We start from the raw sequence: 27,344 nt of genomic DNA, 5'->3' as shown, positions 1-27,344 counted from the left end.
ACTCGGTAACCACTGGTGACTTGGGAGATGTAGTGTCACTCGGTAGATACTATTTACTAAGTTTACCATGCTTCACTTGATAAAAATTGAATGTTTCATTGCTAAGTTTGCATTGAATCTTCATGACACAATTTATCTGGTTGGTAGACACTGTGAAGCACGGTAGATACTGAGAAGCTCGGTAGACACTTCTGGACTTCACATTGTCTAAATTTTCTTGGTAACCATTGTTTGCTCGATGTAAACTGCTGAACTGCTAATCTTACAAGGTAACCACTGGATGCTCAGTAAGCATACAAAATTGAGTAAGTGTTGTCACTAATGAAAAAATAATCATAATTCCAACAATCTCCCCCTTTGGCATTTTACTCTACTATTTACATATCTTACATATCTCACATATCTCACATATCTCCCCCATACATATGGCATGCATAGCTTTTATCTGTACAATGTCTTTCTTATTCCTTATTCATCTCATACTCCCAATGTCAACAATCTTATCTCCTCCTGCCAACAGTCTCATCTCCCCCTTTTTGACAATGATGCCAAAGAATGTATACAATAAGTTTAAATTGAGACACCAATATGTGAGAAAATCTGAGTGTACCTTGAGAATAAGAGACAATGTCTTATCCCAATTGTCTTGCAAAATCTTGTAGGTGGAGAGAGCCACTTGAACTTCTGCCTAAAGTTCAATCATATGATTTGCTATTGAAAAGTTGTTGTCATGAATCAATGTTTTTGAATAGGCAATGTGTTTTTGCATTTGATCCATGACTGGGAGAATCATATTTTGAATGTCAATCAGTGTAGACCAAATTATGGCTTCTTCTCTAGGTAACTTTTCCTGCATTTCGAACAAAAATTTCACCTTTGTGTGATGAGATGAGCTTGAACTATGGTCAAGCTACAACTTTTGAGCATTGTCTTTCATTTCAACATCTAATTTATTCAATTTTTCTTTGACTTCCTTAGTGAACTCAGTAACATCATAGAGCTTGCCAAAAAGTGATGTTACATTTGTGAACGCTTCCTCAAGATTGCTCAAAATTGAAGATAGTTCAACCTGCTTTATTGCAATGTGCTGAGCAATGTGCTCAAGCACTTTACTATCAAATTTATTCTCTGCCTTTTCAATGAGCTTCTCTTGCCCAGAGGTGTCCTCATTGAACTTATCTACAACCTCTTCTAATTGCAATAAAATGTGTTGAGATGAATCAACATCAACACCAATAGCTTCAATAATTATGTTTTTAGCATTTTCTATTATAGTATAGTCTCTATCTCTCTCTTCTATGAGTTGCTTCTACCTTGCCTTCTGCTCTAGAAGCTGACTAGCCATTCTCATCTCCTTGGCTAAGGCATTGTCCAAGTTTATCTTTGGAATAACAATTTCTGTATCCAAATCTATATCTTTATCAATTTGTTTTCCAGTAAGCAGAAGTTTTAGAGGAGTTTTTGGTTTTACTTCTGTGCTTACTTCCTTGGATTTGGAATCAGAGACAATAGTTGACATAGATGGATTGGTAGAAAATACTTGAATAGATGCAACTAGAGGAAAGTTGAGAGAAGTACCGGTTGAATATAAAATTGGCGTGCTTCCTAAAAATGATGTACAAACAGGTAGTGTACAGGCTAGAATATTCACAATTGGAGTATACAAAATTGTAGAAAGAACTGTAGAACTTACTATACATTGAACAATAGACATAACTGATTGCTTGGGTGCTGATGAAGAAAGCTATAGCTCGGTAGATAAAGTAATTGATACTTCCATAGAAGACACTTGGAGCTATGGGGTAGCAAGAGTAGATGATGTTTCTGATGTGGTCAAACCTGCTAAAGCTATCTCCAACCTTGATGATGTTGTAGTCTTAGGTGGAGAGTGAGGAAGCTAAGCAATGACTTGTGCTGCAATCTTCATTGGATCATCTTCTTCATCCTCTTCCTCCTTGTCTTCCTCTTCAGCTTCTTCCCCTTTTTCTTCATCATCAGACCTTAGTGCCTGATCATCACTAGCAATTGGAGTGCTATCATCTCCTTCATCACTACTGGTGCCATTATCATCCTTGATTATCACTGGATCATTACTGTGCTTTTGTAGATGATAGATGTTCTTCCACATGTTTGTTACATCTCTTACAACATGCTCAATATCCTTAATTAGAATCAAACATGTGTGAAATCTAATCATCATTTTACCTTCATTGTTCTTCATTGCTGCCTTTATTTCTACCTCAGTAAGACTCGGTAGAAGATTCTTAAAGGATTGCTCATATATGTCCTTGGCTATTTGGGTGGCTGACTCTCACCTTGGTTAAAATCTTACCAATAGCTCTTCATAGATTTGAGGGGCAAGTTGGTCTGGGGAGTATTTCCATTTTCCCATCTTGTTAAGTACCAGTTCCTCAATCTGTATTTTCTCTGCATCAGTCCTTGTTTCAAATTTCAATGCTTTGAAATTTGTGATGCTAGCTCCATCTTCCATTTGTGATGCTTGGCAACCCTTCAAGCAATTAGTCTTCCCCCTTCAACAATACTTAAGCCTTCTTGCTCATATTTCACTTATCACTATCAGCAACACCTTTGAAAGCTTTCGTCTTCAGCTTCACATTCACTCACATGCTTGTGCATTTTTGATCCACCTCTGTTTGTATGCACCTCTTGCATATACTTGCAATCCTTGATAATTTGTTCAGCTCTATACCTCTTTAGTTAGGCAATTCTTGCTTTATCATTTTCCACGATCATTGTAGATCTTAGGGTTTATGATCAGGTTCAACATGATTTACTGTATCTATCCATCTTCTTGATCTTCTTCTAGAAACTTCTCTTGAATCCATTTGTTAGATCTTTACCTAATCCTTGCCTTAAATTTAATTATCCAACTCATTAATCTTATCTTCAACATGGATTACATCTCCCAAGAAATCAGCTAAGTCGGTTGGGAATCATGATTTCCTTCAATTCATCTTCAACAATATCACTTGACAATCACTAAGCTTTGACACTTGGACATCACTTAATACTTGGGTGTTGTAAAACTTCTTGGCTCGACATTGAGTAAATTGTTCGGTCAATACTGATGGTCGGTCAACACTATATTTTCTCGACACTACCTGTGGTTCAATTGACACTAACATCACTTGACATTCCTTTACCTTTTACTGTATTGCTCAACTTAGTTTAACTTTCTTGACATAAACAATCACTTTGCTTTATCAAAGTCTATCTAATCAAATGTCCATTGTAGCTTCATTTTCATAACTCAACCTTTCCTCTAGGTACTATTGTTATGAGCACTTTCTCAAATCTTCTTCATGAATTAAATAGATATGACATTTAGATTAGGTAGCAATATTTATCATCAATAGATTTGACATCAAAGCCAAAACAACAATTGTTCCAATTGTAAGTTTCTAAAAATTTACTAGAATAGACATTTTTGGGGTTGAGATACATTCAAAGACTAATTTTATCCATTGTTTAGAGAAGCCATATGATTCTAGGCATTTAGATAAGAAACACCAATATACCCTACATATTCCTTACTAATATCTAACTTAATGAACATACTAGGGGTTCTATTGTTCTGAACAAAATGAATTGCTTCCTAAGCTGTAATGATACCATCATATATAGATGTTCCAAGGACAAAGCCTATTTGTTCCTTGCTAGTGAGGGTAGATAGAATCTTTTGAAGCCTAGAGGCCAAAATCTTGGTAAAGAGCTTATAAAGAGTATTGCATATGAAAATAGGTCTAAAGTCATTAAATGAATCCCCATTTTCCTTTTTAAGAATAAGGGTAATAAAAGTGATATTAATTTTGCGAAGCAATTTGTGCAAATTCCTAACTCCTTCCAGAGCCTTAAGAATATCATCCCTAATGAAGTTCTAACATTTTTGAAGGAAGAAGGTAGAGTTAGTTGGATGCAGTTGTTTAAGAGCCAATTCAACTTATGACTTAGATATATTCTATAGAAGAAGATTATTTTTTCCTTGGATACTACTTGTGGGATGTTGGAAAGAACAATATGTTGGGCAAGTGGGTTAGGACTAACTTCACAATTGTAGATATCTTCGAAGTGAGAGATTGCCTATCTCTTCAGGAGAATTCCTTATATATCCACCCCTCCCTTTGATAGATGTAATTTGATTGATTGATCTTCTCAGTTTGGATCTATCATGAAAAAACTTAGTATTTTTGTCCCCTGCCTCCAACCACACCTCTCTTAATTTCTACCTCTAGAAAATCTCTTATTTGGCAATAACTTCTTCATATTGTTGCATAATATTTTTTTCTTCCAAGTATTGAGTATCCTCCATTCCATTTTCCATAAATTCACTATTACAGGACACCAAAATTTCCTGTAAAGTTAACTTATCCTCAAAGATGTTCCCAAAGAATTTTGAATTCCACTCCTTGAGTTTTCACTTGATTACTTTTAGCTTACTGACTACTTGGAACAGATTGGAGTATGATATCTTTGTTTCTTCCCACCATTATTTAATTTGTTTAAGAAAATGTTCATCTTTAAGCTGCCTTTGCTCAAATTTGAAAGGGAAATTACTAGGGCATTTGTCCTCTATAACCTTTAGCTTGACATGGTAATGCTATGATCTTGATATTGGTTTTACTCCAGAGTGGAATTAAATAAGGACATAAGATAAGTCCCCATAAATTAGAAACCTATCTAATCTTTCTATGATATTGGTAAAGCATTTCCTATCAAACCTAGCCTATTAACCCAAATCCAAAAAATCATTTGATGCCAAAGAGAGAGAACTGGTGCCACCTCATTTCTTTAAGGGACAAATGATAGCATTGAAATCTCCTTCAAGAATGGATAGACTATTTTGTTCTACACTAAGATTTTTTTCCAGTTCTATCCATAGCCTCGACTTATCTCTATTTTTGATTAGACCATAGACATTAAAAATCTTATACCAAAAATTAGATCTTATACCCTTTATTGACCCACAAATCAAATCTCTATGAAATTACAAGGATGAGATAGAGACATTCCTGGGATCCCATAAAAAAGCAAGCCCACCTAAAGCTCCCTCTGGCATGAAGTCTCTTACCTCCCTCCAACCTCATATATTTACCCATTTCTTCACTATTTAGTTTAGTTTTTGGAAGAAGAATTATGTCAACCTTAGTGTTAGAGATGAAATGATTTAGGATTCATTTCTTATTAGGGGCATTAAGGAACCTAACATTATATGCAATGATATTCATGGCATTGTGGGAAGGATCTTTCATTTCCTTGCATAAAGAATAATAGTAAGTTTAACCTGATAATTAGCTACCCTATCTCTAGATATCAACTCTCGCAAGGACTTTTGGTTGTGCTTCTTCAACACTTTTGTACAATTTGGAGCTCCTTTAATTCTTATGAGGGAAAGTCCTAAAACTAAAGGTCTTAAGTTATCCTCCACTTCTTCCTCATTGGTCTCAATATCTATTATCTTCTTATTAGTTATAGAGGCTATTTTATCTTCCAAGACGTCAACTTCCATAATTTAGAGATTAAAATATATTTTTGCAACTTCACCTCCTTCTCATTGCAAATTTTATCAAAAAATTAATTCATTAGATCATCCACTACCATATTTTTTAGAGTCTCTATTAACATATTTACTTCCACTTCCTTTTATTCTAGGGTTTCACTTGGATCTTTCTCTATTTGGGTCAAATTACTTGAAACAAACTCCTCTTCCTCTACTTCCTGACCAAATCAGACTAATTCCTTGGAAGGAGTGACTTGGAGAGTATTTTTCTATGGATGGAATTCTTCCTCAACATTACCTATACTAATGATTAATAATTTGAGGTAGGGAGGGCAATCTGTGATCTCTCTCTCCTCCATCTCCTCTCCCAAATATATTGAAAAACCTCCACCTTTCTCATTAAGAGAGATTTGAATGCTTGGGCAATTTCTCAAAAGATCTTGATGATAGACATCTCGAGTTAGAGAAACAACTTAAAGTGGTTCTACTCTAAAAAGACCCTTGGAAAGTCTTGGATTGACATAGATAATTTTACCATTTACATTAATATATAGGTTTTTGAATTTAGCTACATTAACATTTTCTCTAACTGTAATAATTGGACTAGAGAAAGCAATATCAGATTCTACCAACCCTACATATGATCCTAATTTTTGGCCTATTATTTTTAGTGTATCTATAATCAAAAGTTCGATTGGGAGATTAGGAAGAAGGATTGCTTTTTCTACTTCAAAATTTGCTAGTTTTTTGAGATCAAAGAATGGACTCCATTCTAGAAATTTTTACAGGATAATCATATAGAACTAGGGTTTCTCTATACAACAAAAAATTTCTTAGATCTAAACTATCACAAGATAAATATATAATCTCATTTTCATAATTGATAGGGTAGTCTGCTTTCCTAGGAGATTTTCATGCCAGTTAGCAACATAACACACCTCCATACCAAGGCCTATCCACTGAGCTAAAAGTCCTCAATCCTAGCATATTCTTTTAACATAATTAATCTCATGTTTTGATGGGAAGATCACTTCATGATCCATTATCTTCACTTCCTTGGTGCAATTCAAAGTTGTCAGAGGTTACTGAGTTGGGGAGTGCTTCCTTTTGTCTAATCTAGAAGATCATATCAGATGAGAATCATATTCTAGAGTAAGTACACCAAGGTGGTGAGCAAAAAGGGAGGTATAAGTGGACATCCTTTTTCTGAAATTAGGTAAACTTGAACTTGGTTGAGACATTTGAGGGTCATTGACTAAAAATGACAAAATGTGTAAAACATATAAATTGTAGTACTCTAATCTAATTTATAAACTACTAGAGTTTTTAAAAAATGGATAAGATTAGGTGGGTCAAACCTTGTGCACATGAAAAATAGTTCTTGATTTTCTTAGAAAAATATAACATAGCTATTTTCATGTATAGCACAAAGGACATAGTTATATTTAGTATTTTGCATATCCCTTTGGTAGAATGATAGTTAAGAGTCATATCTAGTAGTTGTGTATTGTTTTGTAATTTTATGATGAGTATTTTGTTTATTATGAATTATTGAATAGACTACATCTTGAAATTTTGGTACATGTTCGTGTGCTGAGCATAACTTGCATCAAAATAATTGAAAATTGAAACTTTTAAAAAATGTGTATATAATCAAGTGTAGAACAATAATATGTAATTTATTTTGAATCTGGTTAAGTATATCAAAATTATTAAAAAAATGGTTACCATATGTCTGTGAGGAATGTTAAGGCATTGGTAAAAGTTATTAAAGTCTACAATGTTAATGTTGTCCAAAAAGAGAAAAATTTATATGATTAGAAAGCTAAGAAGCTGCGTAAGATTATGGTGGTGATTTTAGAGATACCCACTTCACCATTAGCGTACCTAATGAAGACAAAGATGATAATTCATTATAGAAGATGAAAAAATATCTAAAGGAAAAACAATAGAGGGAAACAAGTCCCAAGTCTTTGGGTCATTTTCCTAGGATATCACCAAGCCATAACCCAATCGAGTTTTTTGGATACAAATAACCCGATTAGGTATTACTACTTCACAAGGTTAGATTGAGAGAGAGAGAGAGAGAGAGAGAGAGAGAGAGAGAGAGAGAGAGAGAGATCAGGTTATGTATTATAATAAAAAAAGTGTCTATCATATCCCCCAGTCCTTATCTCCATCCCATCCTCTCTCTCTCTCTCCATCACTCCCTCTCTCTCATTTTCTCTCTTTGTCCTATCCTCTTCTCTCTCTCTCTCTCATATCCCTAATATCTCTCTCATATCCCCTCTCTCTTTCTCTTATCCCCTTCTCTCTCATTTATTCTCTCCACCTCTCTCTCTTTTTATTATATCCTCTCTCTCTCTCTCTCTCTCTCTCTCTCTCTCTCTCTCTCTGTCCTATGCCCTCCCTCTATTTGTCATATCCCCTTCTCTCTCTCTCTCTCATTCTCTCCATCTCTTTCTCACTCTTTCTATCATATCCCCTAATCTCCCTCTCTCTCTCTCTCACACACACACACACACACACACACACACACACACACTCATATCCCCTTTCTATCTTTCTCCCATCCCCTCTCTCTCTTTCTCCTATTCCCTAATCCTTTCTCCATCCTACATCTCTCTCTCTCTCTCTCTCTCTCTCTCTCTCTCTCTATAATTATTTCTCTTTATCCTATCCCCTAATCTCTCTTTCTCTCTCATATTCCCCCCTCTCCCTCCCTCTTTCTCCTATCCTCTTCTCACTCTCTCGCCCCCATTCACTTTCCATCTCTCTTATTCATTCTCCCTCTTCGTATCCCCTTCTATCTCTTTATCCTATCCTCACCCTATCTCTTGCATTATCTCCATGACTCTCTCCCTCCTTCAATATACCTTTATGTAGTAAGAAAATAGAACCTGATAGGGTTTTGTATAACTCGATCGGGTTATACAAAACCTGATTAGATTATTTGTCCATATGGATAATGTAATTAGAAATCAATAACCTGACCAGGTTATAAAAAACCCAATCGAGTTATTGAAAGCTATAAATAAAACAACATATCAACGATTATTATGGTATTTTAATGCAGTCTAGACCAGATTCTACTACTTTTCAGATGTATTTGTATACCAAGTATGCAAGTGTAAGGTTTTCTGTGCTTGGAAATGCTAAATTTTATATTCTTCATGTGCCAACACCTTATTTTATGTTAGTATCTTATGCTTGAGGATAAAATAATCATGTTAGTACCTTATTGTTTATTTTATTCATGTTATTATTTGTAGGGTAATTTGCATCTACAATCATGGGAAAGAACAAGAGAGGAATGATTGGAAAATGAGAGGCAACAAAAAAAAAAAGGGAGCTTATGACGAGATTATGTGAAGGTACATCATCAAATGCCTCAAATGTAAGTGATGAAAATCTACCTATTGATATTGATGTCGCAAGCACACCTAATTTGATAGATGAAAATGCTCAACATACCCCAATTGAAATGATTATGACAAATACACTTATGTCACTTGATGCCCCTAATGCGACATCTCAATTTGAAATGATTAATGCACATGATGTAAGCAATGAAAATATAGAGCATGCACGTACATCAATATCTCCTAGAATAATATGTAGAAAAAAAAAGTTTCTAATTAACATTGATGAAAATATTTTGAAGTTAATGCATGATAAAATGTCAGAAAGAAATTGTAGGAGAATTATTCATAAGATTTGGAATAACTATTTTGGAAATTTAAATCAAAGTGGAAGATGCCAACTTGTTGAAATGGTTAAAAATCTGAAATTTAGAGAGACAATGAGAATTTTGTGGTTAAGAACATCTGAAAATAGTAGAGAAAGAAGCATTGTTAGAAATCTCTTTGATGCATACAAATCCATTGGTTCAAAAGCACATAATAAAGATGCTAATAAAAGTTGATGGGTCCTCACATCAACCATAATGGGAATGGAAATGGAAAAAACTCGTATGGTAAGAAAAAATAGTAAATCATTAAGGATAAGTAGAACAATGTTAGTCAAAGCCATAGTGAGGCGAGAGAAAATTGAGAATTCTAATGAGACTTATTTTTGGTCATTCCAAGGTAGACTCCTATGTAAGGATAAAGTTATTGTTGATGCACTAAGAACATCAATAGAAAACTTTTGGTGTGACAACTGAAGGGCTTCACAAAACCAAAAGGATGTTGTCAAAAGATGAATTGAAAAAACAAAATGTGAGCCACATGCAAAACATTTTTTGGTTATGACTCAAACAAATTTTATGAAATGTTTCTTCAAATATTTCATTAAATTAAAATCAGCCAAAGGTTTTTTGAGATGACAAAACCATTCTACGTTAAGATAAATAATACACACACTACATGTTGTAGGATTCATGTTGAGTTTTCTATGCATTATGATGTTTATCATTATATATGTTGTGCTTTGCATAGTAATGAAATATTGCAAGATTGTGGTCTATAATTACCTCCTAAGTCACCAAAAGAATTTATTGCAAGTGTACTATGTAAACAAGATGATGGGTGCATTTATTATAAAACCATGTGTTAGAAAGATTTTTTCCCTCAATGTGGTGGTTTGCAAAAGTTGCACAGATGCCTACATCTAGGTAGCACACATAAAATTGGTAAAACACTAGTTTCTCTTGGAAAGTACAAAACAATTATATATGGTGTTAAAGATTGAAAAAAATTAAAGAGGTGTGAATTAGTGAAACGTGATGTATGTGTAGTTGATTTTATGAAATTGTTTCAAGAGAAAATAGTTTATGACTACATAGGTCACACACATAGAGATAGTGTTAGATTGTGGTGACTGATCAGGAAAGTACTATACATACTTCATAAATACTTTATAACCCTAAAGCGGTTTAATACTTGTATAAAAAGAGCTTAGGGTTGGGTATTTTTTATGTGTGGTGATACGAAATTGGTTCTTGCGGTGGTATTGAGCTGTAAGGGATTACGGATTGTAATCAGGTTGTAATCACTGGATTGTAATAAGATCGGACTTGCTGTTTGGTGGACGTAGCCTAGGGATTGGGTGAACCACGTTAAATCTTGGTGCCTTGTGTTCATTTCTGTGTGTTCTATTATTTTTGTTATTGGTTATATTTGCATGTAGTTTTTATTTTTGTCCGTGGTTTATCCTAACAAGTGGTATCAGAGCAAGGTTGTCTTTCAGTTATCCTCTGCAGGAAAGTCTCACGGTTAAGTGGGAGTCTCACAGTTGAGTGGGAGTGATGGCAGATGAGGGTAAGTTGAGGGTTGACAAGTTTAATGCGCAAAACTTCCAGTTATGGAAGATGCAAATGGAAGACTATTTATATCAGAAGGATTTATGGAAGCCGTTGGAAGGAAAAGCCAAGAATCAAGGAACTATGTCAGAGGTTGAATGGGATCTTTTGGATAGAAAGGCACTCAGAAGCATTCGATTATGCTTGGCACCATCGGTGGCATTTAATATTACAAAAGCAAAGACGACAGAAGATTTGATGAAAACCCTAGCGACATTGTATGAAAAGCCCTCCGCTTCAAATAAGGTATTTCTCATGAAGCGTTTATTTAATATGAAAATGGCAGAAGGTGGATCTGTTGCAGATCATTTAAATGAGTTTAATACTATTACTAGTCAATTATCTTCTGTGGGTATCAATTTTGATGAAGAAATTAGGGCTCTCTTAATTTTGTGTTCTTTGCCTGAAAGCTGGAATGGCTTGGTAATGGCGGTGAGTAATTCTGTTCCTGGATCTAGTACCCTAAAATATGATGATGTGATCAGTGTTATTTGAAGTGAGGAAACTCGTAGAAAATCCTCAGGTGGATCTACATCAGGAAGTGCTTTAAATGCACAAAGCAGGGGCAGAACGACTGAAAGAGGAAGTAACTTTGGAAATCGTGGGAAATCAAGAGGAAAGTCAAAGGGGAGGAGGTCTCAATCGAGAGGACCAAATGATTGTTGGTACTGTGGGAAACCAGGGCACAAAAAGAAAGATTGCTGGACTTGAAAGAAAAATGAAGGAGATAAATCAGATGGAGACAAAGAGGCAAATGTGGTAATTAACAAATCCGAAGAGGATGCTTTGCTTCTGTCTTTAGAGAATGTTGATGATTCATGGGTTTTAGATTCTGGTGCTTCTTTTCATGCTACACCTCATAGAGGTTATTTCATTGATTATGTCCAAGGGGATTTTGGGCTTGTTTATTTGGGGGATAATGAACCCTGTCAGATTGTTGGAAAGGGAAAAATTAAGATTAAGTTGCAGAATGGGAATCATTGGCTACTACATGAGGTAAGACATGTTCCAAAACTAAGTAGAAATTTAATTTCAGCAGGGCAACTCGGTGATGAGGGTTGTGTAGTTACTTTTAATGATAAAAATTGGAAGGTTTCAAAAGGTTCTCTTGTAGTAGCAAGAGGTGTGAAAGTAGGCACCTTATATCTTTGTACAGGTCATATTGTTCCTTCTACTTTGATTGTTTCAGAGAAAAATGAATATTCAGGAACAATTACTGCAGTTGAGCAGGGAGAACAAATAGCTGCTGTAGATTCTGATACAGCGTTGTGGCACAATAGACTTGGGCACATGAGTGAGAAAGGTATGAAAGTACTTCATTCAAGGAAAGCTTTACCAGGTCTAAAATGTGTGAATATGGATTTTTGTGAAAGTTGTGTGTATGGAAAACAAAAGAGAGTGAGTTTTGTAAAGACAGGGAAGGAAAACAAAAAGGAGAAATTAGAGCTTGTGCATACAGATGTATGGGGACCGGCTCAGGTATCTTCCCTTGGTGGCTCTCATTATTATGTTACATTTATTGATGACGCAACTAGAAAAGTATGGGTTTATTTCCTTAGACAAAAATCTGATGTATTTCAAACTTTTAAGAAATGGAAATGCTTGGTTGAAAATGAGACTGGTAAGAAATTAAAATATCTCAGATCTGATAATGGTGGTGAGTATTGCAGTCATGAATTTGAAGATTATTGCTCCACTAATGGTATTCGTAGACAAAAAACTATTCCAAGGACTCCACAGGAAAATGGAGTGGCTGAACGCATGAACAGGACTATAATGGAGCGCGCAAGGAGCATGAGGTTGCATGCTGGGTTTCCCTTACACATGTGGGCGGAGGCTATCAATACTGCAGTATATTTGATTAATAGAGGTCCCTCTACTCCTTTGGGCTGTGGTATTCCAAAGGAAGCATGGACTGGTAAGAAGGTGAGTTATTCTTTTCTCAAGACCTTCGGTTGTGAAGCTTTTGCTCATATAGACTCTGAAAATAGAACCAAGCTAGATGCTAAATCAAAGAAATGTGTCTTTTTTGGATATGGCATTAATGAATTTGGCTATAGGCTTTTGGATTTTGAAAATCATAAAATTATAAGAAGTCGGGATGTCATATTCAATGAAAAAGTGTTGTACAAAGATCTGTTGCAGCAACATGAGAAGAAAGAAGATGATTATGTAGTGCTGGATGATACTCCAAAAGCTGATGTTCCAGCCGTTCCTCATGATGTGCAACAACTGCAAAAACAAATACCACAGACACCAGTGAATGTTAGACGGTCAACAAGGCCAATTAGACCTCCACAAAGGTTTTCTCCCTCTTTGTATTCTATTTTACTTACTGATGCTGGTGAACTTGAAAGTTATGATGAAGCTGTGCAGGTGGATACTAAGATTCAGTGGGAGTCTGCAATGAAAGATGAAATGGTCTCTTTGCTGAAAAATAAGACATGGGATTTGTGCAAGTTGCCTGTAGGTAAAAAGGCTTTACTGAATAAATGGGTTTACAGGTTGAAAGAAGAGGAAAGAGCTAAGAAAAGATTTAAGGCTAGGTTAGTTGTAAAAGGATTTGCACAGAAAAAGGGACTTGATTTTGATGAGATATTTTCTCCTGTTGTTAAAATGACTTCTATTCGTACTGTTTTAAGTCTTGTCGCTACTGAAGATTTGCATTTAGAGCAGATGGATGTTAAAACAACCTTTCTTCATGGTGATTTGGATGAAGAAATATATATGGCTCAGCCACAAGGTTTTGAGGTCAAAGGTAAGGAGAACTTAGTGTGCAAATTGAAGAAAAGTTTATATGGCTTGAAGCAAGCACCTCGGCAATGGTATCTAAAATTTGACAGTTTTATGCATGAGCATGGATATAATAGGTGTCATTCAGATTACTGTGTTTATTTTAAGAGGTTGGATGATGATAGCTACATTATTTTATGTCTATATGTTGATGATATGCTTATAGCTGGGTCTAACATGCATCATATTAAGGGGCTAAAATGCCAGTTAGCACATGCATTTTCTATGAAGGATTTGGGGGCAGAAAAACAAATCCTTGGTATGAAGATTTGCAGAGATAGGAAGAACAGAACATTGATGCTATCTCAAGCTGATTATGTTGAGAAGGTGTTGCAACGTTTCTCTATGGAGAATGCTAAAGCTGTCAGCACACCTTTACCTGGTCATTTGAAATTGACTAAGGAGATGTGTCCCAAGACACAGGAAGAGGAGGATAAGATGTCCAAGGTACCCTATGCTTCAGCTGTAGGAAGTTTGATGTATGCTATGGTATGCACTAGGCCAGATATTGCACATGCAGTGGGAGTCGTTAGCAGGTATATGAGTCATCCAGGTTTTGAGCATTGGAATGCTGTCAAGTGGATTCTTAGATATTTGAGAGGAACATCCAATAAGTGTTTACACTTTGGGGGCTCTACTACTGATTTACAGGGCTATGTTGACTCAGATTTGGCTGGGGATATTGATACTAGGCGAAGTACTACAGGTTATGTCTTTACTGTTGGTGGGGCAGCCGTGAGCTGGGTTTCTAGGCTACAGAAGATTAATGCTCTCTCCACTACAGAGGCAGAGTATGTTGCTGCTACAGAGGCAGCCAAAGAGATGATATGGCTTCAGTTCTTCTTGGAAGAATTGGGACATCCTTAGAAGGATAATTATTTGTTCACAGATAGTTAGAGTGCTATTCATCTTGCTAAGAATTCAGCTCTGCATTCTAAGACCAAACACATACAGTTGCGGTACCATTTCATTCGGTCAGTTTTGGAGGATGGACAGTTAAAGCTGGAGAAGATACATACCAATGAAAATCCAGCAGATATGTTGACAAAGGTTGTCACAAGGGAGAAGCTGACCTCCTCTTCAGCTTCAGTTGGTCTTTTAGACTAAATGTGAATAAAAGAACAACAAAGTCCAGGGTGGTTTGATCCAGTGGGAGCCCCATGCGGTAGTTGTATTGCTATAGGATCAGTCTCCAAGTGGGAGATTGTTGTTTAATGTGGAGCCTGATCAGTCCCCAAGTGGGAGATTGTTAGATTGTGGTGACTGATCAGGAAAGTACTGTACATACTTCATAAATAGTGGCCGAAATATTTTTTTTTGGAAGTAGCCGACATGGTAGCCGACATGGTAGCTGACATATTATGGCCGACATATGGCCGACATGTTATAACCCTAAAGCGGTTTAATACTTGTATAAAAATAGCTTAGGGTTGGGTATTTTTTATGTGTGGTGATACGAAATTGGTTCTTGCGGCGGTATTGAGCTGTAAGGGATTACAGATTGTAATCAGGTTGTAATCACTGGATTGTAATAAGATCAGACTTGCTGTTTGGTGGACGTAGCCCAGGGATTGGGTGAACCACGTTAAATCTTGGTGCCTTGTGTTCATTTCTGTGTGTTCTATTATTTTTGTTATTGGTTATATTTGCATGTAGTTTTTTATTTCTGTCTGTGGTTTATCCTAATAGATAGGTGGTTAGATGAGCAATTTAAGTTGTGTAAGGACCCTTTGGTATGATTGTGGCCATTGTTGACTACGCTGAAAACTATACACTAAAACTTCAAAATGAAGTGCAACCAATGTATTAAAACTATATACAAGTGTCAATTATTGTACACATAGCATTTATTCATGCACATGATAGCATTGAGGATGATAGACAAGTATTAAGAGAGTATCACTTCTATATTAGTGATGATCAAACTCATTCATTAAAGTTTGTGCAAGGATGTTTTAGAGTTTTCTATGATAAGTTGAGGGAAAGAGATGAAAGATATAATTAACACATTATATGGTCAAATTATTGCACCACACAATTCAAGAATGAAAAGATACTCTATTGGTTGAGTAGGATTCATGTAATAAGTGTAGTACAACATTTTTGGAATTTGATTGAGGCGGGACATGGAAAGGGAGAGCATTATGGTGCTAAAGCATGTGTCAAAAGAGCCCTTAGTAGAGAGGAGTTAAAGTATGGAGGTGGCACAATATTAGAAAATGCTGAAACAATTGTCCAATGGTGCAATTCTATGATGAGACCAAGTAATATAGGTAAGACTATGGCTTCTAGATATCTTTGGTTGATATGTGAACCTAACATTGAAAATTTGCAAGATTGTTGTACATTTAGAAGATCAAGTGAGATGCATTCATTTCAAATTTCAAATGCAACGTCACTAGCTATTCATACTAGAAAGCTTGCATATTTTTTCTCTTCATGTATGCATCATTTATGTGATGAATGTGAATTAAAAGAGTGGGTAGACCAATGGTATTGTAGAACTTTGCATCCCATTGATTTATATGAACTTCCTACATCACTACAACTCAACCAGGTTGAAGCATCAATAGATTTTGAGCATGTATCTGACCTAGTTGAACTAGGTACTAATTTATCAATTTAATACTTGGTTAAAATAGATGACTTTCAATTTTTTTCATTAACTTATCCTTCTATATAATGCAAGTCATGTATATGCAGTTATTGCATATCACTGTAATGATGAAGGAACATATTACTTTCTATGTCGATGTATTGAGCCCAAAAAGAAATTGATAGCTATACTCATTAATGGTGAGGATATTGAGTATCCAATAGGATCCGTCATTGTGATAGACACACATCTTAGAAGGTAGTATATTTCTATCCCCTTCCATGAAGATCTCTTTAAGTCAATTTTTCATGTATAATGTATCAATTCTAACTTTAAATTATCTTTACAATTAAATGTAGATACCCTGTCAAGAAATATACCATGTGGTTATTTGAGGATTTTGAGACACACAAACATATTCTTCATTACTCTAACCTTATTGTTGCAACAAATATTCAATTGATACCGTATCATGGTAGGCCTCTTAACAAGAAGTTGTGGAAAGTATGTGAATATGATCACAAGATGATACTTGATACAATAAGGGTTTGAGCTGATCCAAAAGGTATTGATTGTGTGCTATATAGCTGAATCATTCTACATATGGCAGAATAATTTTTGAAAATTTTGTATATATGTTATGTGAAATGTTGCAACTTCACAGTGATGTGCATATGTAGATGTCAAATCTTGTATATAAAAAAGAGAAGACATTTAACATGTGCATATTTGTATGCAATATTTTGTATAAAAATTCAATAAGAGACATCACATGTGCATATTTAGATGCGAAATTTTGTATAAAAAGAAGAGAAGACATGTAATATGTGCATATTTAGATGCCATATATATTATTTTTTGTGGTTTGATGATATCCTAATTTTTTAAAAAATTATCTTCAACTTATATGGATTTAGATGAGTGTCCTCTTGCATTTTTCTTCTAAGTTTTCCAAAACACTAGGAAAATGAATTATATATTTGGGTACCCATTTGGCTTCTCTACAACATAGGAAAAGATTGGATAGGGTTGTTTTGGACCGTGTCCTTGCTGCCACACCATGTCACCCTTTTTAGTCTTAAAATAAACCTCTCATTGGCACAAGGCATGATGATCTAACATCATCATGAGGTCAATAGGGTCCATGCAGATTTAGGGTTAGGTTTTTACCATAGGTAAGTTTTGTAGTTAAGTTTGAGATTATAGGAAGTTCATTTGACCAAATTGGTGACAAGTTGCAAAAAAATGTAAACGTTGCATTGTGCAACTTTGCAACTTTCAAAAGTTGCTTGAGCAACTATTGGCAAGAAAGTTGCAAAGCATTGAAGAGGAGTCCTAAAGGGTGACTAACCACCAAACCAGCCTATATAACGCATGAGAAGAGAAAAATTGCATAATAGTGCAAAAAGTTGGAAAGTGCAAATTTATCAAAAGTGTAATGTTTGCAAATTCTTACAAAAGTTGTCAAGAATGCACAACCGAGTGAAAAGGTTTGTTGGAAAATGAAAAAATGAACTGGAGGAGTATATGTGTTGGAGATCATGATGCAGATGCTATTTATGACCAAACCTCCATTTGCAACTTCTTGCAAAAAATGCAAAAGTTGCTCAAGCAACTTTGCAACTTTTGAGAAATTTTTGCTCTTGACATTTTTTGGTCAGATAAGTCCATCTAAGACTATTCTAGGACCATAGTTAAGATTCCTAGGATGTATTAAGTAACCTAATTCATTATTTTCCCATCCCTAACAACTTTTAACATATTCAACAACTTTTGGCCTAAAAGTTGCAATATTGCTTAATTAAAATGAGCAAGGTTGTGTATATTTCAAACCATTAGTCCTAGGATTGAATCATCTACTTTGTTAGCTCTGGTTGGTTAGGCTTAATCTACAACCAACCTCATTTCAGCCACAACATCCCTCCAAAAGTATTGGCCACACTTAATAGAAGCATCCCTAAGGGCATCTAAGCAACATTGGGTTGCGATCTTTGATCGAGTATTTCTCTAAGCTTGTGAAAGGTATTGAAAAACTATTAGGTGCTAAAGGATTACATTATGTAGGCCTACAACAACCTATCTCAATTTTTAGAGATTTAACTTTATTTGGATTTGGCATCTGTATCTCACTTACTGCCAAAATTTGCAACGTTTCTCAGTTAAAATGAGTAAGGTTGTGTATATTTCAAACCATTGGTCCTAGGATCGAATTATCTACTCTATTAGCTCTATTTTATTGAGTTTAGCCTAGGACCAACCTTTTTCAGCCACAATGTTCCTTTGACGGTATCAACCACACTAAACGGAAGTGTCCCTAAGGGTATCTAAGCACTACCAGACTACGATTTTTGATCAAACATTTCTCTGAGCTCGTGCAAGGTATTGAAAAATTCTAAGGTGCTACAAGATCATTTTATCTAGGCCTACAACAAACTATCTCAATTTTTAGAGATTCAACTTTGTTTGGATTTGGCATCCGTATCTTGCCTATTGCCAAGTTGCAATATTGCTTAGTTAAAATAAGCAAGGTTGTGTATATTTCAAACCTTTGGTCCTAGGATCAAATCATCTACTTTGTTATCTCTGGTTGGTTTGGGTTTAGCCTAGGACCAACCTTGTTTTAGCCACAACATCCCTCCGATAGTATTGATCACACTGAACGGAAGTGTCCCTAAGGGCATCTAAGTACCATTAGACTGCGATCTTTTATCGGGCATCTTTGAGCTTGTGCAAGGTATTGATGACCTGTCAGGTGCTACAAGACTATGTTATCTAGGCCTACAATAACCTATCTCAATTTTTAGAGATTCAACTTTGTTTGGATTTGGCATCCATATCTCACTTATTGCTAAAAGTTGCAATGTATCTCAATTAAAATTAGCAAGGTTGTGTATATTCTAAACCGTTGATCCTAGGATCAAATCATCTACTTTGTTAGCTTTGGTCGATTAGGTTTAGCCTAGGACCAACCTTGTTTTATCCACAACATCCCTCCCACGGTATCAAATGTTGAAATGTGATTGAAAAGATCACTATTTAAGAGGGAGATTGTTGAAAAGAAGGGAGATTATTGATAAATAATGTTTTCAATAATTTTTTTGTTAGTAATGTCAAACCTGCAATTTACTGGAATGAAAATTACTTATAAGATCCAAGTACTATCACTTAGTTGATTGGTGAAGAGGATTTAATCAATAAGATGTAACAAAAGCACCTAAGGGAAAGGTTGAGTTATGGTTTTGTAATGAAGTACAAGGATCAGTTAAGACAATGATTAAATGATGTATTCATAATACACTTGAAGATTCAAAGGTTGGATACACTTAGAAACTCTAGAAGAATAAGCTATAACAAAGTTGTCTGCAAAGCTTGAGTAAATTCATTAGTGGGTGCCGAGCAAGTTAGTTCATGCCAAGAAAATTATTAGTATGTGTCAAGCAAATGAAAATCTAGTGTGTGCCAAGTGAAATAGAAGGTGCTAAGCAAGTTTAGGTGTCAAGCATTAGTAAAACTTAGTTGATGCTGAGTGAATCTATAGTAGGTGCCGAGCATCAGTAAAACATAGTTGGTGCTGAGTAACACAATATGTGCCAATTATTAGAAATTCAATAGTGCCAAGCTAATCCATTATTTGAAAAGTCAAAGATTCATTAGATTTGAGCCAACAAGTTTGTTACCTTGAATTTTGTGAACCAAATGAAAGATAAGGATGATGAGCTGGTGGTACAAAATTTTAGGTAAACTATTTTTGGGTGAATACAGGTGGATTCTTCATGATATTTCTAGAAGAAACAAGATAAGGGGTAGATACATTGAATCTTACCTAATCCATTCAAACCCTAAAATAAGAGCTAGAAGATTAAAGTGGGAAAAGTATTCCAGACTTCTATTTAAGGAGTTACAGGTGAAGAAGCAAGAGTGGTTGGTTGGAGATAGTATGTGGTGTCAAGGAGAAGACATTGAGAGGGAGGAACATAGTATAGAGACTCTGCTTTGATAGTTGACCACAAAGGTGATTGCACTAGCACAATAAGTATGGAGACTCAAGGAAACCAAGCTTGAAAGAAGGACAAGCTATCAGAGCTACAATGGCTGAAGGCCAGGAAAAATTGTGAATTGAATTGAGATCTAAAATTTGCAAGTTATGTTGTGAGTTATATCAAATCAAAAGCCCTTATTGTTACTCTCTAGAAATTGTATCGATTAGGGAAAAATCCTATGGACTTAGGTTAGTTTAACAGCCATTGTGTAAATCTTTTAATAGGGTGACATTCCAAGTGAATGTTCTAAAGTCCTTTAACCAGGCCCACTTCTAACAGGGTGGTTGAAATCCTTTAACTAGGTCACATTTAACAGTGTGTTTTGTAGCCTTTAACAGGGCAAGCCTTTCATAGGGCATCACTTCAGAAGAGTGAGAATTGAGTAGCATGTTACTGGTGGTTTTTCCCAAATTGGGTTTCCACGTAAATCACTATGTTATGTGTTGATCTTTCATGTCTTATTCGTGCATGTTGATTTTCAGTAACTTGCTAAGTAGAAAAGTTTAACTTGGATGCATGATTAGTTTAATGGGCTCACTATACTTAGTGAAAATGTTTTAATAGGACGTTTGGACCTTGAATAATTGATTCACCCTCCATCTTATTTATTCTAAAGTATTTCTAACAATTGGTATCAGAGCCATTTGCTGATTTTGTTTAAAGGCACTAGAAACAGAAAGATCAAGATGTCCAAGAGAGAAGTTCCCAAGTTCAACAGAGATAACTTTGTTGCATGGAAATTTTTGATGAAGTTGCACCTTGGATAAATAGGTGATCATGCACAAACCTCAATTGAAGTGGAACATGTTGATCTAGTTGGTGTTCCTACTACAGAAGATATGAAGAAAAAGAAGGAGCACAATCAGGCAATGCTGGAGATTGCCTTTACCCTCAACTATGCTGAATTTGATGACATCAAGGGATGTAAATTTTCTTTCAAGATGTGGAAAGCCTTGTTAGATATTTATGGAGGAGACTAGAATGTCTAAAGAGAAAAAAGAGAAAGCTTCAGAGGAAAGTTTGATGAGATGAGAATGAAGGAAGGTGAGAACATTGCTCAATATGCCTCTAGAATAAAAGAAGTAGTAAGTGCAATAAGAATTTTGGGTGGTCATTTAGATGATGAAACTATTAATAGAAAATTATTAAGAACCTTTCTCCCCATCTATGCTATTAGAGTGTCAACCATCCAAGAGTTAAGATGCGTACTAGGAAACAAGTTGACTCTTGAAGGTATAGTGGGAAGACTTACTGCATTTGAGTTATCCAATTTTGATAAATACAGACTTGAGAATCTTGAATCTGCCTTCAAGTCCAAGCTATTTTTGAAAGACACTAAGGAGGTGAAATTAAAGAAGAAGAAAAGAAAGACAAAATATGCATCCAGTGACAACAACACAAATGAAGAAGATGTGGAACAATTGGAAGCATTGTTGGCCAGAAGATTTCACAGAGGCAAAGGTAAATTCAAAAGTAAGCTACCTATCATTTATTTTAATTGCAATGAAGTAGGACATATTACTACAAGATGCACATAGAAAAAGAACTACAGAGAAGGAAACAAACACAAGAACATAAGAGAAGATGATGGCAGAGATTACAAAGTCAAAGGTAAAAAGTGCTACTTTGTTGAAGAAGAGGATTTTGATGAAAATGATGACGAGGTAGTCTATGTATCCATGAAGGATGAGTCAGATGAAGATGAGGTAACAACATTGGTAGCGTGTGTGAACAAGAATGAAAAATGTATCATAGATAGTGGGTGCTCACATCATATGATAGGAGATAGTGTCAGCTAGGAAAGATGACCAAGTCAAGCTTCAAAAGAAAAACCTATACTTCCAAAGAAGTACTAGAGTTAGTTCATAATGATTTATGTGGCCCAATAGACGTGAAAAGCTACAAAGGTGACATATATATAATAATATTTGTTGATGGCTATTCAAGGATGATGACTGTCATGTTCTTAAAGCAAAAATTTGATGCATTTCAAATGTTTAAGTGGTATTTGGCTAGGGTTGAGAAAGAAACAGGGAGGAGTCTAAAGTGTCTAAGATCAAATAGAGGAGGAGAGTTCACATCAAAATAATTTAAGACATTTTGCAATGACAAAAGAATTAAAAGACAAACATCAACACCTAGAACTCCCCCATAGAATGGAATTTTAGAAAGAAGGAATAGATCAGTGATAGACTATGCTAGAACATTAATGATAGGGAAGAATGTTGCTCTAAAGTACTTGAGAGAAGCTATAAGTACAACTGTGTACACCCCAAATCGAGTACAAATCAAGAAAGGTACAAATGCAATACCTTTTGAATTATGGTATGGTCACTCATCCAATGTAAAACATTTCAAAGTGTTTGGTTGTAAATGTTATATTCTTAAAGATACTAGAAATGGAAAGTTTGATTCAAAGAGTGATGAAGGCATATTCTTTGGATACTCCACTAGAAGTAAAGAATATAAGTGTTTAAATACTAACACTAACAAGATTGTGGAGAGTGCAAATGTAAATTTTGATGAGCATACACAAGTTCAAGTTGATGAAACCAAGAAACTAGAAGAGTATAGATCCTTTGTATACTTCTATGAAGGAATGCCTGTTGAAGACGAAGCTACCAATCAAGTTGGGAATCAACAACAAGTTTTAGTATCAGCTGAGTCATAACCAATGAATGTTGAGCTACATTCAGAAGCCGAGTTGCAGAATGAAGAAAATGCACATTCTAATTTTGAATTTAGTACACATGAAGGAGATGATGAAATACCTGAAAGAGATGTGCACATTGACTCTGAAGCTGAAAGACCTAACATGGAAACAAGGATAGAACCAAGGCTATCCAAGTATGTGAGAAGACATCACCCTGTAGAATAAATCATTGGTGATAAGGAAGCCAGACCAATTACTAGGAATAGACTAAGAAATGAATCATGTCTGTTGAGCAAGATTAAACCCAAAATAGTGAAAGATGCCCTGCAAGATGATAATTGGTATAAAGCTATGGAAGAAGAGATTGAGCAGATAGAGAAGAAAAAAACCTGGACTTTAGTTCCAAGATCAACTGATAAGAATGTGATTGGTACCAAGTGGGTATTTAGTGTTGAGATAATGGGTGTTGCACACATTGCATAATATTGTTATTTTATGGCATTGGAGATTTAAGTTTTGATGTCATTGTATACTCAAGTTTGGTCTCATGATGATATGTTTATCAGTGTTTGGTTTGGATATGCATGATGACTTGTTGGGTCTACAAGTTGTGCAGTGTTGTAAGTGGTCTATACTTATAGGTTGTATTTATAGCTTGGTTATGGATTGTGTTTGCCCATTGATCTTTCATTATTGATGCATATTCAGATTGGTGGCTCGGATTTGGGTTGTCTATGCCCTAAGTCACATGATTTACTATTTTCTTCATGTAGAAGGGATGAGATGTTGTTACCAGGTACAGTCATGGTGGAGGATTATGGTTGACTATGCTGACAGGTTGGACACTTTGAGAGACAGATGCTCGATTCATGGATGTGATCATGGTACCATGGATTTTGGCATGACATGATTGGCTATACAGGTACATCCTTGATGTTCATTAGCTTAGATTTCTGATTCAGTTATGGTGGTATATCTTCTTGGTTGAGGATCATGGTTATTTAGTTTCTTTTAAAGAGCTCATGATGTGCACTTTGAGTTCTTTGATGGTTTGATGCCTTGGTTGATTCTCATGGTTAGAGGATGGTATTTTTATCATGATGTCATGGATAGCTTAGATACACGATTTAGTGGGAACTTGTGATAGTGGTGAGGTGACAGTGTAGGATTAGTTCCTGATTTAGTTTGGATCTTTATATAGGAGATAGATTTTATGATGCCATAGGTGACTGGGTACCATGATTGAGTAGGACTTGTTGGCATTGATATATTCATTGAGTGTTTGCAAATGTTGGAGGTTTGTCTTAGATCCTATTGCTGCAGAAGCATCTTTGACATTTGCATGGTGCACTTGTTATCTTCATGGTGTGTGAAGATGGTTAGATCTTGAGGACTCATAGAGTTCTTGGTTGTCTTCATGGTGTATGGAGATGGTTCTTCCTGGTATGTGTAGATGGTTTTCTTCATGGTGTGTGGAGATGGTTGCATCTTGAGGACTCATAGGGTTCTTGGAAAAAGTGTGGTTTATGCTTTTATTTGGCATGTTATCCTTGGTATGAGGATGGTTTCATTATTATGTCATGGTATACTCTTGATACGCGTTTAGAGTTGTGACATGTTATGGTGTGTTCATATGGAGCATGTTATCTCCTTAGTTGAGATGGTAAGATCATGTTGTCATGTTTATGTTCCTGAGGCCATGGTTGGAATTTTGACATTGATCTTGGTTTAGTTTCTTGGTATTGAGTACACTGATCATAAGCTGGATACTTCATGATATTTCTATGTTGCATTTGGAGTTGGCATGGATTGATTGGTTACAGGTGCTCATGGATACTTAGAGACGGTGGTGATGCTGATTTCTCTTGGATTAGAGAAGTATTTGTTGGGACAGTTGATGGTTTCAGCAGGAAGTTCGAGGGGCAGTCACCTGATATGAACTTGAGAGGAGATTGTTCTTAGATGAGTCTTGTTTGGAGACTTGGGTATCTTGATGAGCATTCTCATTCCCCACTCTTGGTCTACTCGGCGGTTTGCTACTTGAGAGGTATAGCCCATTGTTTTCTCTCAGTTGCATTATATTTATGCTTGTCTTCCATGGATATGGATCTTGAGCTATGGTACATGAGTTAGTTCTGGAGGGTTCATTTGAGAGATGGTTTAGCATTGGTTATCTCCATGTGCATATGTTGTTATGCTAGTTGAGTTTGGTAGATGGTTTTATATTGGACATATTCCTTGGTTTAGGAATGGTTTTATTGAGTTTGGTCTTCTTGTGAGAGGCGTACATCCATGATTAGCTATATGGTATGGTTTGGGTGTTGTTGAGGCTTCTTGTTGGGGTTTTATGAAGGAGATCATTCTTGCATAGTTTACATCTAGAGGTGTGTGTAGAAGGACATGATACAGGTTATGATTTGCATGGTTTCTCTGGTCTTGGTTATCTTCCTGGATGTTTAGTTTTGCCTACATTGTATTTGAGATTGGTTAGAGATTGTGATCACTGGTTTGTGCTCATGTATGTCATGTGAGAGATGACATGGTTATTTCTTTATCTCTTTCCTTTGTTGGTTGTGGAGAACTTGGAGACTATTGGAGACTTGTTATGAGATTTTTTTCTTGCAGGATATCAGTTTATGTATTGTGGATTTCCTTGATGCTACATGGATTCACTTCTTTGAGATGTGTTGAGTGGATTGGTTATAGATTTGACATTATCTTTTGTAGTGGGAGCTTCTTGGTATATATGTGGCAGGTATTGCTCTTGAGGCTTGTGACTGCAGGTTATAGATTGGATATGTCGATGATATGAGATTCACTTGTTATACCTTTGAGGTATGGATAGTTGGATGGGTTTGGCACTTCCTGTGGGTGCTATTTCAGCTATGGATATTTTGACAACTATGGATACATGTGATTACCTTTGGATCAAGTTTTTGTGCTTGGAATTTTAGTTGGTATAGGATTTTATGATCTTCTAATGCGAAAGGTTGGGTGGCTTTCTCTTTGGATGGCTTCTATGTATGTCCAGTTGTAGTGGCATAATAGGAGGTGAGATCATTCATGTTTGAGATGCTGGATACTTTGATTTTGTTGCGGGTACCAGGATGGAGTAGTTGGTTTATTTTGATCCATGATGGTGGATGTGCTGGGAGGGATTGTTCCCTTGTTCATTTATGTGGCTACGGATTGACCCTATGCAATGTATACAACAAGTGGGAGATTGTTAAGATAATGGGTGTTGCACACATTGCATAATATTGTTATTTTATTATTTTATTTTATTATGTAATGTTGTGCTTAGATGGACGTGCAACATGTAAAGATTCCCATGGAATATTCTTGATGAGTTGTATTGTAACATTGTGAAAATATTTTATGTAATTATTTAATATTGGGGAAAAGAATTAAATGCCCAATATTAAATATGGGGTCAGTGGGTTAGGTAGCACATGGTTTATGTAATACCACTTGGTGGTTTTGTGGGACTTGCTACTATATAAGCAGCCACTGTTAGATTAGGTGAAAAACTAATCTCCCAAGAACACTTGCATGCATAAACCTGTCACATGGATGAAGCAAAGAACAGAGGCAAGGAAAAATCAAGGAGGCCAAAAAGCCAGATCCATCTTATGGACATGCAAAGAGCAATATCTCATATAATCCAATAATTGAATCAATAAAATACAAAGAGGTGAATCCTTATAAAGGAATCACGAAACCCGAAAAGGGAAACTAAAGCCTAAAAAAGCTAGGGTTGCACAATATAATTAATAAAATATTAATTATATGCACCTACAAGATAGCTTAAGAAAACTAGAGTAATAGGCAACTTAATTAATTAAATCAAAGTGATTTAATTAATAAGTTAGAACAAATAATTACTCTAACACCCCCCCTTAAGCGAAGCTTGGGAGGAAGCTAACCTAGCACAGCTATGAAAGAGAATTGGGTCCCGACAACAAGGCCAGATCAAGTACCCAATCACAACAAAATCTCTATAAAGAGGAGAAATAGAGAAAACCACATGGGAAAAACCCTACTCCAAAAAGAGATAGAAAAGAATGTTCCAGAAGAAGGAACAAAGAGATCAGAAGAGAATCATTGAAGCATGAAGAACCACAAAAATCTTGTCAAAATGCTGATCTATAGAACCTCCATGGAAATAGAAGGCGCGAACCATCAACCAAAGGAACCTCCATGGAAATAGAAGGCACGAACCATCAACCAAAGAAGCATAGAACAACAATATAACCTCCCCTTAAGGCAGGTGAGGTGACAGGCAGCTGAAAAGATGGGCCAAAAATCTCCTACAACACAGGAGCCAAACACATCGAGAGTGAGGTACAAACACAAATAAAGGCACATGTCATCGACACTGCATGAGGAATTAGAGAAAGAGGGCCTATAAGCGGCAAACAACTATCCCCCCCATGGCACTT

This window comes from Cupressus sempervirens, chromosome 2 (assembly GCF_028749045.1).
Source record: "Cupressus sempervirens isolate cs-2001-9-10 chromosome 2, ASM2874904v1, whole genome shotgun sequence".
NCBI lineage: Eukaryota > Viridiplantae > Streptophyta > Pinopsida > Cupressales > Cupressaceae > Cupressus > Cupressus sempervirens.
This window is presented reverse-complemented; position numbering follows the sequence as displayed.